The 14,671-nt window shown below is 43.1% G+C and overlaps 1 long non-coding RNA gene across 1 annotated transcript; it reads right to left on the minus strand.

Moving 5' to 3' along the window:
- Window positions 1–2,387: 2,387 nt before the first annotated feature.
- LOC108405307 (uncharacterized) lies at window positions 2,388–14,124 on the minus strand. Its single transcript, XR_001855154.3, has 4 exons — window positions 14,031–14,124; window positions 13,512–13,615; window positions 6,306–6,445; window positions 2,388–3,660 (listed from the first exon to the last, which is right to left on the minus strand). It is a non-coding gene; the product is annotated as an uncharacterized lncRNA (long non-coding RNA).
- Between the last annotated feature and the right edge of the window lie 547 nt (window positions 14,125–14,671).

The raw sequence follows: 14,671 nt of genomic DNA on the forward strand, positions 1-14,671 counted from the left end.
CCCTACCATGTGCTCTGCAAGGGTGTGGAGCAGGGCTTTCCCACCTTTATATCCCCTCAGCCCTTACCTCATTGCTGTTTAGGCCTCAGTGAATACTTGCTGAGAAAGGAAACCAAATTCAACTATCAATTATCCAGAACCCTCTAACTAACTTATTTTTCGGAATCCTTTTTGAATCTATGTGCCTGTTGCTTTTCCAGGTTCCTCAGAGTTCAAAGCACTTGGACAATGGCAGCTCCCTGGAACAGCATTAGGGGCTCAGTTAACTTTGCAAGGCATCAGACTTAAGTCCAGCAGCACAGATTGCTTTGCTGACCTAGGTTAGTTAATGGGCACAAAGCAGAGAGGAGAGAGGACTTCATTTAAGAGGAATCCACCATGCCAACCAAAAGAAAAACAATAAAAAAATGTTCTACGGGTGGCGAGTCAATATCACTATTTGGAATTTGGGAACACATTTAATTGACCTTTTGAAAGAGGAATATGATAACATAACCCAATACTATTATTTCAAATATGAGGATGCATTTGTCTTTTTAAGCAGGGATGTTAGACTTATTTTTGTGTGCATGTGTGTAATTTGCTAAGCTGCCCCCCAATGCCACAAGAAAATTAGCAAAACTGCAATGGAACTGATCTGATAGCCTCTAGAGTGGGTGTTCTCCCCCAGGAGAAAAGGCACTGCCTTCCTCCAAGCAAGCCAGAAAGACCCACAGGGCTGTGAGGTCATTGTAGCAGTAGAGTGGGTCAGAAATACCACAGAAAGAAATTCTAGTGCCATCACTATTGCTTTTTAGTAGATGATTTAAAACTCACTTGAGAGTGCTTATTGAAAATATAAACTCCCCAGTACCTAACCCCACCCCTCACCCCCAGCGATTCAGTAGTTCTTTGGTAGGGCCCAGAAATCTCCATTTTTACCAAGACTTACAGTGATTTTGATGCAGGACATGGTACATGAACTAGACTTTGAGAAACACAGCCTTAAAAGAAAGATGTGTCGTTCTTACAGGAGCCACCACTACCTTCCCTCTTACAATTTTTCTACTTCAGATATGGCAATAATAAAGTAATAATGAGTTAACAATCTGAGTTAAAATGTGGACACAGCAATAATTTGAGTATAATTTTGGAGTAGAGACCCTCTGATCCTGGAGGAGTGGGCAGCCGGCTCTGCTAAGAGAGCTTGCCCTAAAGGGTAGGCTAAAATACCTTTTGGGATGGGGGCAGGTCCTGGAAGTGCTCCCACAGACTGAAAGAGAGAAGTACATTGGCCACCAGCTGTTCTGGGGGAATGACTCACCAGCCTGTGTGGCAGGAACCTCAGCTGGTGGAATGACTCCCTTGGCCGTGGGGGGTGCTGGGGGGAGGTAATGGCTGTGGTTGGAAGCAGCAATGCCTTCCAAGGGAGAACTAGGCCTCTGTGCCATCAGTCACCTTGGCGGTGATGACACAGGGAGAGGGAGGGACAAATGAACACTCTCAGCAAGACCACAGAGGCACCATTTAGTCATTGGTATTAAAAGCTCTGTGTTCACTATCCCTGTACCCAGCCTTGCCTCCTCTTCCCAGGTGCTAAGTCCAATTACTAAACCGGGTCTGTCTGAGGCTTTAATCTCTTCTAGGTGTCCCCTTTACCACTCCGTTTCACCCCGTCGCATACTGCCCATCTTTCCCTTTGTACACATTCCTGCAGCCTCCACCTGAGCTCCAGCCCTCAGCATTTCTCACCTGGACTCCGGAGGTTCCTCACCCGTTAGGCTGCTCCCTGCCTCCCCACTCTTCATACAGCCACCACTGTGTTCTCTCCCAAAATGAGAAGCCACACATGTCCTTCCCTTTCTTAAAATCCACAGCTTCCCACAGCTCAGTGAACATCAGAATCGCCTGCAGGGCTTGTTAAAACACAATGTGAAACAGGAGGCCTTGCTTACCAGTGAGTTATGCAAGGGTGGGTCTTCACCTTTGTTTCCTATGCCTGGCACATGGAGGGTACTTGATCGAGGGTGATACAATAAATGAATACTTGAACTAGAGTGTTTACAAATGTAAAGTAACTTTTCTGACAGGCTGTGAGAAATGGGAAACATTCCAGAAGATTACTAAATTTCCTTATAGTATACCAACTCCACATACAGGTATTATTTTATATCAGGGGATACATAGGTTTCACTGTGATGGTAAATACATGATACACAGTTATCATTATATTAGGGGAAACCCTGAGAAGAATAGAGACCCAGAGAACATTATTGCCATTCACTCATTTCATCCATTTCCTTCTTGGTTATCCTGATTACAGCTTTTTTACTTACTCACAGTGAAGGAAGTTTTTGCCCCCAGAATAATGTGAAGGAAGAGATGTCTCCTAGTAATTTTGCAGGAAACTTTGTTTAATGTCTTTTCTACTGTGCTAGAAAAATACTCTAGGAAGTCAGCATTTTAAACTATCCCCACCCCCAAAAAATTACAAAATCAGGTGCATTAGAGTACAAATTTCATGTGTATTTGGAACCAAGACCAAAACAATGTTTTCAGTAAATAACTACCATACAAGAGAAAATCAATTATCTTCTATATGTAACTGCAAAGTGGAGGCTAACATCAACTTTTGCTTCTGTCTTTTGCCAGAAAGGAAATTGTTGCCAGCAAGCCCTCAGGGCATCTCCCCTGATGCAACTTTTCTTTCCCAGATTAAGAAATTACAGTTCTGGTCCAGAAAGGAAGTGAGCGAATGTACACTCCAGAGTAAAAGCAGCTTGTCAGCCCTCAAAGTTATTCTAGAAGCAGTGCAAGCCCCCCAAAACTTCTCCCCAGCCTTACTCTGGGCTTTGGGTTATACGATGCCAAAGTATTTGTTTCTTTTCTATCTGACATCAAAGGCCTTGGTCAAAACACGGCATAAGTTAACAGACTCTGTCAAAGGACCTCGTGAAGGCACGTGGCCGCCAAACCAGCCACCTGCACTGTTCTGGAAGGCAGAGATACAGTGGAAAAACACAAACATCTCTCCCCGCTGCAGTGTACAGTCTAATTCTCTTGCTACTGACTTTACAAGTTCCTGTCCTCTCAGGCAGGCTGTTGGCAGAGGTGGTACCATCCCTGGACCCAGGGTAGCCCACTGTCTGGGCCTCCCCCCACCACAGAGCCAAAGCTTCAAGGGCCTTCTCCGACCTGCAGAGACCCAAAACCCAGTCCTGCCTCAGTAGCAATGTGGAGGCTTTGATTTCCTTTGACCCAGGGGGCAGAAAGCTGACTTTCTTCTACAACCACTGAGTGTGGTTTTTCCCATTCTACAAATCAGTAAGCTCAAATCTTTGCGGAGAAGCCTGGAGGGCTACGCATTCAGTTAGCAAACAAAACAAAACAAAACAAAACAAAAACATACTTTTCCCACCCAGGCCTGTTAAAGGACACAGGAGCTGAGACGTGCGCGGAAGCATCTTCCCTCCGCTTGCACACTTGCTCCCCCTGCTGCCTGACGCCGACCGCGCACCTCTGAGTACGGGAGAAGCAGGGCCGACGGGGATGGCGCTGAAGTAGCCGTGTTGTAATGCATGAGGCGTTGCCGAAAAATGAAATCGTAGATCCTCACGATTCTTCCATTGCTCTGGCGAGGGGCCCACGCTACGCTGTTTCTTTATATTTCAGGAGCAAACTCTGTAACAAAGACTGAATGAATGAATCCATCCTGAATAGAATTTTGCCAAAAAATTAAGTTTAGGTCTCCCCCTAAAAGTGAAATAAATGGAAAGAACTTAAATTCAGAATCAGGGACTCAGGTTTAGGTTTTGTTCCTTTATTTGATGAGTAACCTCGGACGCTTCAACCTTTTTAAACTCCGGTTTGTTTATCTGTAATTTGGGCCTGATACTGCTTATCGTCTTATGTTGTTGTGGAGAGTAAATGATTAAGGAGTGCTTTATAACAAAAATTTTATGTGAAACACACACACACACACACACACACACACACACACACACACACACACACACACACACACACACACACACACACACACACACACACACACTCCACGTGTCTAAGTAGAAGTGGTAGTCGAGGCAACCTAAACCCCAAAGAAGGAAGTAGGGCAAGGAAAGTTCAGTCACAAACAGGAAGTAACAGAAATGCCACCAGAAAAATTGGCTCAGGCAAAAGAAAAAAAACAAACAAAAAATCCAGAGTAGTCCTACGTTACATCTTTAAAGATCAAGTTAGATTGAGTTGATGACTTGGGGTTTTGCCAGCCTGGCTCGACCCCTTAAATTAGGGGGTTTTCGGAGATGAGGTAATTCTTTTGCCCTAGATTTGACCTCACAAATGAGAATTCTCACTGGGCATTTTAGGATCTTTGCAGTTGGTAGGTTCCTGCCGTTTTCAATGTAGGTCTCCCCTCCTTTTCCCCTGCGGCAATAGGAGGGGCCCAGCGCCCGGCCGGGAGGAGCTGGGGCCCCGCCCTCCGGGGGAGCCGCCCTGCCGCTCCTCTCGGATTACACCTCCCTTCCTGGCTCGCAAACTTGCCACATTGTAGGTTGGCTTGGGGGAGTGTAAGAAAAGTACTCCAGCGACGGTGTATAAAGAAGTTTTACAGTTCCAGGGATTATGTCAAACTTTCCTTCCAAATTTCTGTTAAAACAGACAAAATTCTAGATATTTTCCTAAGGGGTTAAAAAAAAAAACCGAGAGGGAAATGTATCAACATGTCAGACACGTTGTGCTGTTTATATTCTTGTTTTTCCTGTCTCCTTGAATTCTCTCTCAGAAGTTATACCATCTTTCTTGCCTCTTCCTGAATTTTGTGTGTTTTTAGGGCAGCAAAGGGAGTGGACTAGAAGCCTAAGAATTTTAAGTCATTACCAAGTACTCCTAAACCTTGTCATTTGTTTGCAGAATCAGAGTTCTTGTTTTGGCCCAGATGAAGAGACCAGTTTCTGCCACCTTAGCCTGCACTTCTTAGATTAAATGACCGCTTTAGCGCTTAGCAAAATGCTTCGTCTAAATTGGAGTCAGAAAGGTCCCCCCTGGAGTAACTCCAGTCTGTGGCCAGTGCCATACAGACATACACATACTCTAAAGTTTGCATCGTGTCGTTCACTTCCGCTCACCCGTGTCTCTTGCGACCCAGCTGCAAAAAGGGACCCCACCCAGCCTCTCCGTCCAGACATGCCCTGCTCCCCCTTGTAATTGCCTACTGATGTGGAGATGGACTACTGCTCTCTATCCCTTGGAAATACCTATTGATATGGAGATGCACTGACGCCAGGCAAGAGGCTTTAGAAATATTGCAATGTTACCCACATGTATACATTCAATTGGAAACTATCATCAGCACTGATAATTATGTTGCTTTCAAAGTGTTTTCACATTTGAGTCTCATAACAACTCTGGGAGCATGGTGAAGAGGTGCAATTAAGCTGGAGTTACAGATGAAGAAGTGAAGAATATAAAGGTAAAGTGACTAGTCTAAGGCCACACACCTGGTTCCCTAGGAAGCCTAGACTAGGAGGTCAAGGTCTTCCAGGTGCTACTCTCGCATGTAATTCCCATTCTGATATTAACAACAGGTTCTGCAGGCTTTCATTTATGCCAAACAGGGAAACTGTCACCATTTTTAAACATAGGTTAACATAAGCATTAAAACTGAGATAGCTTTTTATAAATTACATAGGGTGTATTTCCTAAGTAAAAATGGAACTCAGACCTTTTTTCAACAGATGGTACATTTTTTAATTAAAAATTTATTCTTAATGGATAATTCATTTCTATGATTCAAGAGTCACAATTCTAAAGCAAAGAATCCCTGAGAAGTCTTGCTGCCACCTCCTTTCCCTTCATCCTATCTCTCTACTTCCTTCTCTTCTTTGTTGGTCATCATTTTTATTATTTTTTAATCCTACTTATATTTCCTTATGGAAATGTGTATTTGTATTTATTTGTAGTCTTACAAACAGAGAACATAGATAGTGCACTTCAAATTGGATTTCTGGAAGTGTTGATAGACTTTGCTAAACCATCCTTTCTTGCCTCGGAACCCCAGGGGTCATAGACACTGATCTGCAAATACTGCCAAGTATGACCTAGAATCCGAAAGATTTAAAGGAACAGAGCTTCCATTGCATAGGTTTGGTCCATAAACCTGGTCCCTCACTAGACCAGAACCAGCCAAGGCTGCTGCAAATTAAGCCTGGGATTCTGTGCCAATCACAGATGGGGCAGCTAGACGCTTCTCAGGGAAAAACATGTCTAGATACCCAAGTAAAATCCAGATGATAGGATGGGCAAATGCTTTAAGCAGAAATTACCTGTTACTGCTGCTGGGAGGATGGTTAGTGGCCATTCCCAGGAAGTGTCACAGCGTCTTACAGACAGCAGAGTCATCTTCAATGCAAGCAGGATTCTTCCATCAAATGAACTTTCAAATCCTTCCCATTATCACCGTGCACTGAAAAAACACAGAAGATCAAAAGAGATCAAACCCAGGCCACTCCAAGGAGAGGAAGACTGGGACTATCTGTGAGTAGGCATATCAGGCAGAGGGATAAGAAATGGAAGGTCCAGTGTAGGTCAGATCCCCTGGGCCACAGCTGCTTTGGGCTCAGGACAGGACATCATCAGACCAACAGACACGGAGTGTAGAGAACCTGGAGGGTCCCAGATCCATCTTCAGATCCTTCCCGTGAGGAACCACTGTGGGCCCATAACCAGGGGCTAAGGAGACAGACTGTGGGCCCATAGGAGTCTCCCCAGCTCCCTAATTATGGGCCCACAGTGATTCCTCACAGGGAAGGTCTGAAGATGGATCTGGGACCCTCCAGGTTCTCCACACTGTTGACAAAGCAGTTGTTGAGGAGACAGCTGGGGGTGCATCACAGAATCACCTGTTGTCTCTTGCATTTGTTTTCTAGGGCTGTCATAACAAAGTACCACAAACTGGGTGAAGTAAACAACAGAAATTTATTATCTCACAGCTCTGAAGGCCAGATGTCTTGAGATCAAGGTGTGGGCAGGGCTGGTTCTTTCTGTGGGCAGTGAGAGAAGGCTCTGTTCTAAGCATCTCTGCTGGGCTTATAGATGGTCATCTTCTCCCTGCATCCTTTTGTACTACCTTTCCTCTGTGTCTGTCTGTACCACCATTTCCCCTTTTATAAGGACACCAGTCACACCAACCACCCTAACAACCTCATTCTAACTTGATTATGTTTGTGAAGACCCCATCTGCAAAGAAGGTCACAGTGTGAGGTCCTAGGAGTTAGGACCCCAAGATTTTTTTAAGGTATTTTAAGTATTTACAGATATTCCTTGATGTATGATGGAGTTATGTCCTGATAAACCCATTGTAAATCTAAAATATTTTAAGTAAAATATGTGTTTAATATACCTAGCCCACTTTAAATGTGCTTAGAACACTTCCATTAGCCTGCAATTGAGCAAAATCATCAAACACAAAGCCATTTTATAATAAAGTATTGAATATTTCATGTAATTTATTGAATACTGTACTGAAAGTGAAAAAACAGAATGATTGTATGGGAACAGAATAGTTGTAGCATCATTTTTTTACCCTCATGATCATGGGCTGACTGGGAGCAGCTGCTCACTGCCCAGCACAGCAAGAGGAGAATCGTATGCATATCACTAGTCTGGGAGAAGATCAGAATTCAAAATTCAAAGGATGGTTTCTACTAAATGCATTATTGCTTTTATGCCATCATAAAGTTGAAAAATCTTAAGTCTAAATATCATGAGTTGGGGATTGTACTTAAATTAAAACTTGCCATTTACTGTCAACCTTAATATTAACATACTATTAGTAAATTTTTACCCTTTTAAATGAAAATACTGAAAGCCAAAATTTTCCAGTTTTTTGTTTTGTATAGAACCATCTACTGTTTATGAATAAAGCCTTCTGATGTTGAACAGAACCATCTAAAAAGGCACTTCTTGTTTTCACAGCATTTACCTGGGATCATGACATTTTAGAGAAGACTTTTCATTTTTTCAGTATTTTTTCTTATTGCAGTAAAAGACATATAACACAAAATTTACCATCTTAATATTCTTCAGCATACGGTTCAGTAATATTAAGTATGCTTATATTGTTGTGCAACTATCACCAACTTCCATTTCCAGAAATCTCATCTTGTAAACCTGAAACTCTGTACCCATTACACCTCCGTTCCCTCCTTCCCCCAGTCCCTGGCAACCACCGTTCTACTTTCTGTCTCTATGGCTTTGATTGCTCTAGGTACTTCATATAAATGGAATCATACAGTATTTGTCTTTTTTTTTGACAATCAAATAGGGTTTAATATGAAGTCAAGGATGGCTCAAGTCAGAAAACTATCAATGTAATTTATCACATTAATAGATCAAATTGAAAAACAAAATTGTTAAATAGAAGCATTAAATAACATTTAACGGTTGTTTATTATAAAAATAGTCAGGAAACTTGGTTTGGAAGGTAACTCATTAATTTAATGCTACTATACATGAAAACAATTTATTAGAAACAATCTTTTTTTTTTTTTAAGGTATCATTGATATACACTCCTGTTTCATGAGGTCTGCTCTGTTCTCCAGGTGTATGCAGTCTGGCACAGCCTTTTTTCCAGGATTAGTTGTATTAACTATATTTTTGTGTTATATGTGGTTTGGGGCAGAGTTCTCTGTCTCACCTCTCATGCCGTCATCTTGAATCTCCCAGTATTTGTCTTTTTATGACTGGCTTTTACTTAGCATAATGCCCTAAAGTTTCATCCATGTGGTAGCGTATTGCAGAATTTCCTTCTTTTTGAGGCTGAAGAATACCCTGGAGTATCTCACATTATACTTATCTTTTCTTCCTATTGATAAATACTTGGATTGTTTCCACATTTTAACTATTGTGAATAAGCTGTAATGAATATGAGTGTGCAAATACCTCTCTGAGAGCTTGCTTTCAGTCCTTTTGGGTATATACCCAGAAGTAGAATTGCTGGGTGATGTGGTAATTCCATTTTTAATTTTTTGAAGAATCACTTTACTGTTTTCACTGTGGCTGTGCCATTTTACATTCCCACCAAAAGTGAACAAGAGTTCTTGTTTCCCCACATTTTCACCAACACTTATATTCTCTTCTTTTTTTGATAGTAGTCATCTTGATGAGCATGAGGAGATAGCTCATTGAGTTTTGACTTGAATGTCCGTGGCAATTAGTGTCAGGCGTCTTTTCATGTGCCTATTGTACAATTGTATATCTTCTGAAAAATGTCTGTTCAGGTCTTTTGCCCATTTTTGAATCAGGTTGTTTAGTTTTTTGTTGTTGAGTTTTAGGATTTCCCTATATATTCTGGCTGTTAAATCCCTTATCAGATTCCAACATATCTTTTTTGAAGTGTCCTCCCATTTCCAGAAGTGCTAACCTCACATCCCCATTCTGCTACTGGAACAAAGCCACACAGAGTCCATGTAAATGTCATATTACTTGGGCCTATTATGGAAAGTGGGAGACAGTTTGAAACCCCTTTATTTATAATTCATTGCACATATACTGTATTTATAATAAATCCAATATGGTCCTCATTATGGAGAGTGGGGTCCTGTTATTTTTCAACAAATCCCTTCTTTGTCTTTATAAAGTCCAAGGCAGAAAAAAAGTCTCTCCAACTACTGTGCTACAGACCAAGTCCCCCATACACACACCTGACCATTGGAGTTGAGATCTTGATGCTCAGATTATACAAAACCACATGCTTTTACTCAGAAGTAAGATTTTTCTCTACCTACACTTTGGAAAATACTGTAACTACATGGTATATTACAATAGCTGGGCTTTAGGTGTTGTGGGTATTAATCATTTTACCTTTAGTTCTGTTAAATCTGGACTGACATCTTTACTGAGAGGCTGCAATAAACACTTTGGACCTATGATTTTTAACGACTGGGTGTGGCTTAGCCTGCCTCTTGTCAGGCAGGTGAAAACAGCCAAACTCGGTTCAGACTCACTGGAGGATTAGGCACCTGGAAATCCCACAAAGCTAATTCCACTCCAGATCTTTCTCAATACCCAGAGGAAGGAGTACAAGGGCTGTTTGTCCTTACAAGCTTCCCTGCCTGCAATTCTATAGTCTGGGAAGTTAGGGGCCCAGGGTAGGGGGTGGGTAGGAGTGTGTATTTATTAGCGTGGGCTCTCAAGCCAGGAAGTAGGCCTGATGCCCTGGAGGAGCCCAGTGACCAAATGCCATGCCCTGTAATTCTGAGGGATGATATTTAGAACTAGGTGATCCCCAGCCTCTCCACCAGGCTCAGACCATGACCTATCTTCTACAGGACTCTTTCCTTTGTGATTCTGGTGTCGTGTTGCTTCCCATCATTCTTATTTTCCACATTTCTTGGGTTCCAACCCTGTTTACCATGTTTCTTGGGCTCTTTCCAACTCTGAGTAATGATTCAGAGCCAGAAGCTTTGAGGCGTGAAGCTGCCACTCCAAAGAGGGGTGTAACTGACAGCTCCAGGCACCACATGGTAGGCCCCCACCTGACCCACAGGCGCATGGCCTCAAGGCAGCTATAGAGGGAGGCTGGGCGTAGCCAGGTGACTTGTTTTCTTTGGCAGGGCTGGGGAGAACTGAGGAATGAACCTCCTTCACTGGTCTTCCTGGGGAGGTCTTTTACCTCACACACAAAGTGGCTTCCCATAAGTTATTGCTCTCCTTCCTATGTCCTTCCCAGTCCACCCCAGATTCATCTTTGGAAGTATTTTAATCCAAAATCACCAAAAGGAAATATCTGAAATTGGGAAGGAAGGGTGTAACACTCTGTTTCCTTCATGTGACACTGGTTTGTGATGAATCCACTGTGCTAGCCCCGACTCCCGGTGGGTGCACCACATGGCTGGGGTAAGAACTCCACGGGTCTGAAAGACCTGAAGTGAGGTGCCGGGCACATGGGTGAACTCTCAAGGTGCATTGTGCTAAATGACGACAATGATGAAGATAGCCACGGGACCAACATTTGCCAAATGCCATCTTTGTGCCAGGTGTTACTGATTTAATCTCACAACCATCCTATGTGGTTGGTACTATTACTGCTCCTATTTCACCAGTGAGAAAACAGTCACAGAGAGGTCCAAGGTCCCACAGGTCATACAGAGCAGAGCCAGCCAGGGTTTTAACCCCAGCAGTCCAGCTCTGGAGTTGACCCTCTAGAGTTGACCACCACTTTGTATTTTAAAAGTATGATATTATTGTCCCCATTTGACAGATGAGTGGACTGAGTGCAGGGAAATAAAGTGCTTTGCCCCATCCTACATGGCCAGGAATGCCAGGGAGACACAGCCGAAACAGGCGCCACCCGAAACACTCCTCCCATCATGGGGTGAGGAGGAGCTGTGGAGTCAGATTAACTGCATCCCACACTCACCCTTCTCCACCCCAAGTTTCTAGCTTACTCTCACAGCGCCGAGCGCTTGTTTCAGGTGACGGGGAGCTACTGGAAAGAGAGCCAGGTAGTGAGTGAGCAGGTGAGGAAATCAGAAACCTGCACCTGCCAATCCAGGAATCAGTCCAACCCACCCATGGAACTGACACCTGGCTGCCCAGGTAAAGTGTCCAGATGCCCCGGGCAGAGGGAGGTGAACACAAGAGGCAGTTAATTTCCAGAAAGGTGAATGTGGAGTAGCCCAGAAAATAAAGAGGGCTATGATGTAAGAGAAACAGGTCAGAATCAGATACTCTGTCGGTCCGAAAGAACCAGAGAGATGAATTTAGCCCAAACCTCTTATTTTATTAATAATGAGAGTGAACATTGAAAGGACCCTTGGTATATATGCCAGGTGCCACGTGAAGGGCTTTCCTTGGGCTGACAACAATCCTCTGAGGCAGGTGCTCTTTTAGTCCTCATGGGGAACTCAATCAAGGGTTAGCTGGCCCATTAAGAGGTAGATCCAGGCAGTCTTCCTCTCTCCAAAGCCCGCATTCTTTTGTACTCTAACTTTTTATGATGGATCATTTCCAAACATACACAAAACTAGAGAGAATTTTATAAAGAATCCCAATAAGTCCCTTGATCAATTGCAATGATTACCAACATAAGACAGATCTTATTTCATGTTCTCATCCCATCCACTCTTCTATTAGATTGTTTTCAAGTAAATCCCATACATATAGCCGGATTTCTATACATATATACATATAAATCCCCATACATATATAGAGGATTTCTGTATCATATGATCCTATGTATACTTGCATATGTATCTCCAAGAAATAAGGACTTTCTTAACCATAATGCCAGTATTATGCACTATTTTCTAAAGAAAATAATAATTTCTTAATATCAAATATCCAAACACAGTTCAAATATTTCAAATTGTCCCATAAATGTATTCCTACATTGTTTTGTTTTCATTGGAACCAAAAATAGTCCACCCATTGCATTTGGCTGGTAAATCTCTTAAATCTCTTATATAAGGTTCCTTCCCTCCCTGTCATTCAACTGTTAAAGAAATGGAGTCATTCACCCTATAAAATGTCTCACATTTTGGATTTTGCTGAATTATAATTTAATGTGTCCCTCCATCCCCCATATTTCTTGTAAACTGGGAGTTAGGTCTTTTGATTAGATTCACACTTAATTACTTGGCAAAGATACTTAATAGTCAGTATCAAGTCCAGGCCCCTGTACTTAAGCCTACTTTTTTCCAGAAAGCAAATGGTCTAGCCCAAGCTCGAAAAGCTAATGACAGAACCAGGACTGAACTTGGCCTTTTGACTTCCCAGTCCTTCACTCCGTGGTAGGACTTGAATCTCGAATTTTCTCCTTGGAATGGAAGAATGGTTTGGCTTTCCTTCTTCCCCCTTCTATGTGAGAGATCGAGAGAGCAGCAGTGGGAAAGTTCAAACCTTTCCTTGGCATATGGCAATATTTTAATTTTAAACAGATGGTACGAGGGAAGGGTCTCCTGAAGCTGGGTGGGGCTATGCACCTTCTGCCTTCACCAGAGGACTGGAAGCACTTAAGCCAGAACTCTGGCACAGAACATCATTCTTATTCCCTCTCTCCTTTCAAATATTGAGATCCAATTTACCTGAGTGAGTGCTGACAGGAACATTTCATCCTTTTGACTTGCTCATTTTAATTGGAGGGGAAGAGGTGTGTGCAGGCTAGCAGAGCTGGGTGGCTGAGGAGCCGCACAGGATTCCAGCGGGGCAGGGGAGGGGTAGGAAAGGACCGGCTAAGGGGGCTGCTGTGCTATGTGGTTCAGAGTGATGTTTGGGTTTTTTCCATTCCTGACGCACTGAGCAGACAAATGGCAGAACCAAGACTGCGTAAGATAGACAAAGCCATTCCCATCACAGGAAGAAACCCACCCATATCAAAAAGTGAGCCAGAGCAGGTGGGTTCAAATGCACAATAATTGTGTGCTTTCACATTTATCAAACACTTAAAACAAGCCAGGCACTGTATATGCAGCATCTCATTTAATCCTCACAACCACCCTGCAGGGTAGAAGGTAGGTGCTTTCATTACCTGAATCTGTAGATGAAGAAGAACAGGCGATCGTGCAGGTACCATCAGTGAAGGCAGAATTCAAATCAGTTTTCTCACTTAGTGGCTGTGGCTTAACCATGAGGCTACAAGGTCAGACAAATTGAGATAGTTACTTGAGAGGGGGTAGCAGTTTAGAAGGGAGCGTTAGTAGGGCTTAGGCGTGCTTCAAGTACTGCACACTGGGGTTCCCAGCAGTTGGGAAGCAGTCTTCTTATTTTTTAACACAGGTATCTGAAATCCATTAGGGAATTTCACAGAAGGAGGGATGGGAAGTTTCCATGAGGAGTTGACTGTGGAGAAGCAAAAGTTAAGCACTCTCCTGCTCCCTTTCTATCAAATTCAAGGCTCCCAACAGGGAAGGAAAACAGGGTCACATCTGGCACACACAAAGCTTGAGTGTGAATTCAAAAGTGACACCTCTTGTGGGTGGGTAAACTGCAAAAGTGTGTCCCTCTGGGAGGCCCGTCCTGCAAGGGTGATCTCAGCAATGGGGCTTACTGCTTGGGCCCGTGGTGGGTCAGATTTCAGCCCCCTGCACACCCACTGCCAAGCGAAAGATTGGGCAGCAGGGCCTTGTCAGAGTCAAGCTGCCTCCCCACTCAGCAAGCTTGACACTTGTCAAGCCCAAGTCACTCTTGCTGAGCTGTTCCCACCTTTTGGTGGTTGTTTCACGTGACTGTGGTCTCATGCTAGCTCAGAAGAGGGCAGAACCAATTACTAGATTACTCAAAGGGCTGGTTTTCTTTTCTTTTTCTTTCACCACATTCAAGGCTGTGGCAGCCAAATTTCCCCCAGCCTCACCAGTTTGACTCAGGAAGCCAGGCTGATGTTACTGTATGTGGGCAGCCCAGGGACTGTGACCATATTATTTGGTCTCTTTTCAGAGCGGATCAACTTAAATGGCTTATTTGTGTCATTGGATTTTGTAAAAAGAGCACAGAAAATAACTGGCATTTTATAACCATTTTTAAAACCATGTTAAAGCTCAAGGTAAACAGAATCAGTACAAACCATTGGGGAATAAACTTGATTATAACTTAGATGCAGTCATTCCACTCTGGGAAATTTATAGTAGTAAAGAAACGCTAAACACAGAAGAAAAACAAAAACTTCAATTCACAGAAATATTCACTGCTGTA

This window comes from Manis javanica, chromosome 5 (genome assembly GCF_040802235.1).
Source record: "Manis javanica isolate MJ-LG chromosome 5, MJ_LKY, whole genome shotgun sequence".
In the NCBI taxonomy this organism is placed as follows: domain Eukaryota; kingdom Metazoa; phylum Chordata; class Mammalia; order Pholidota; family Manidae; genus Manis; species Manis javanica.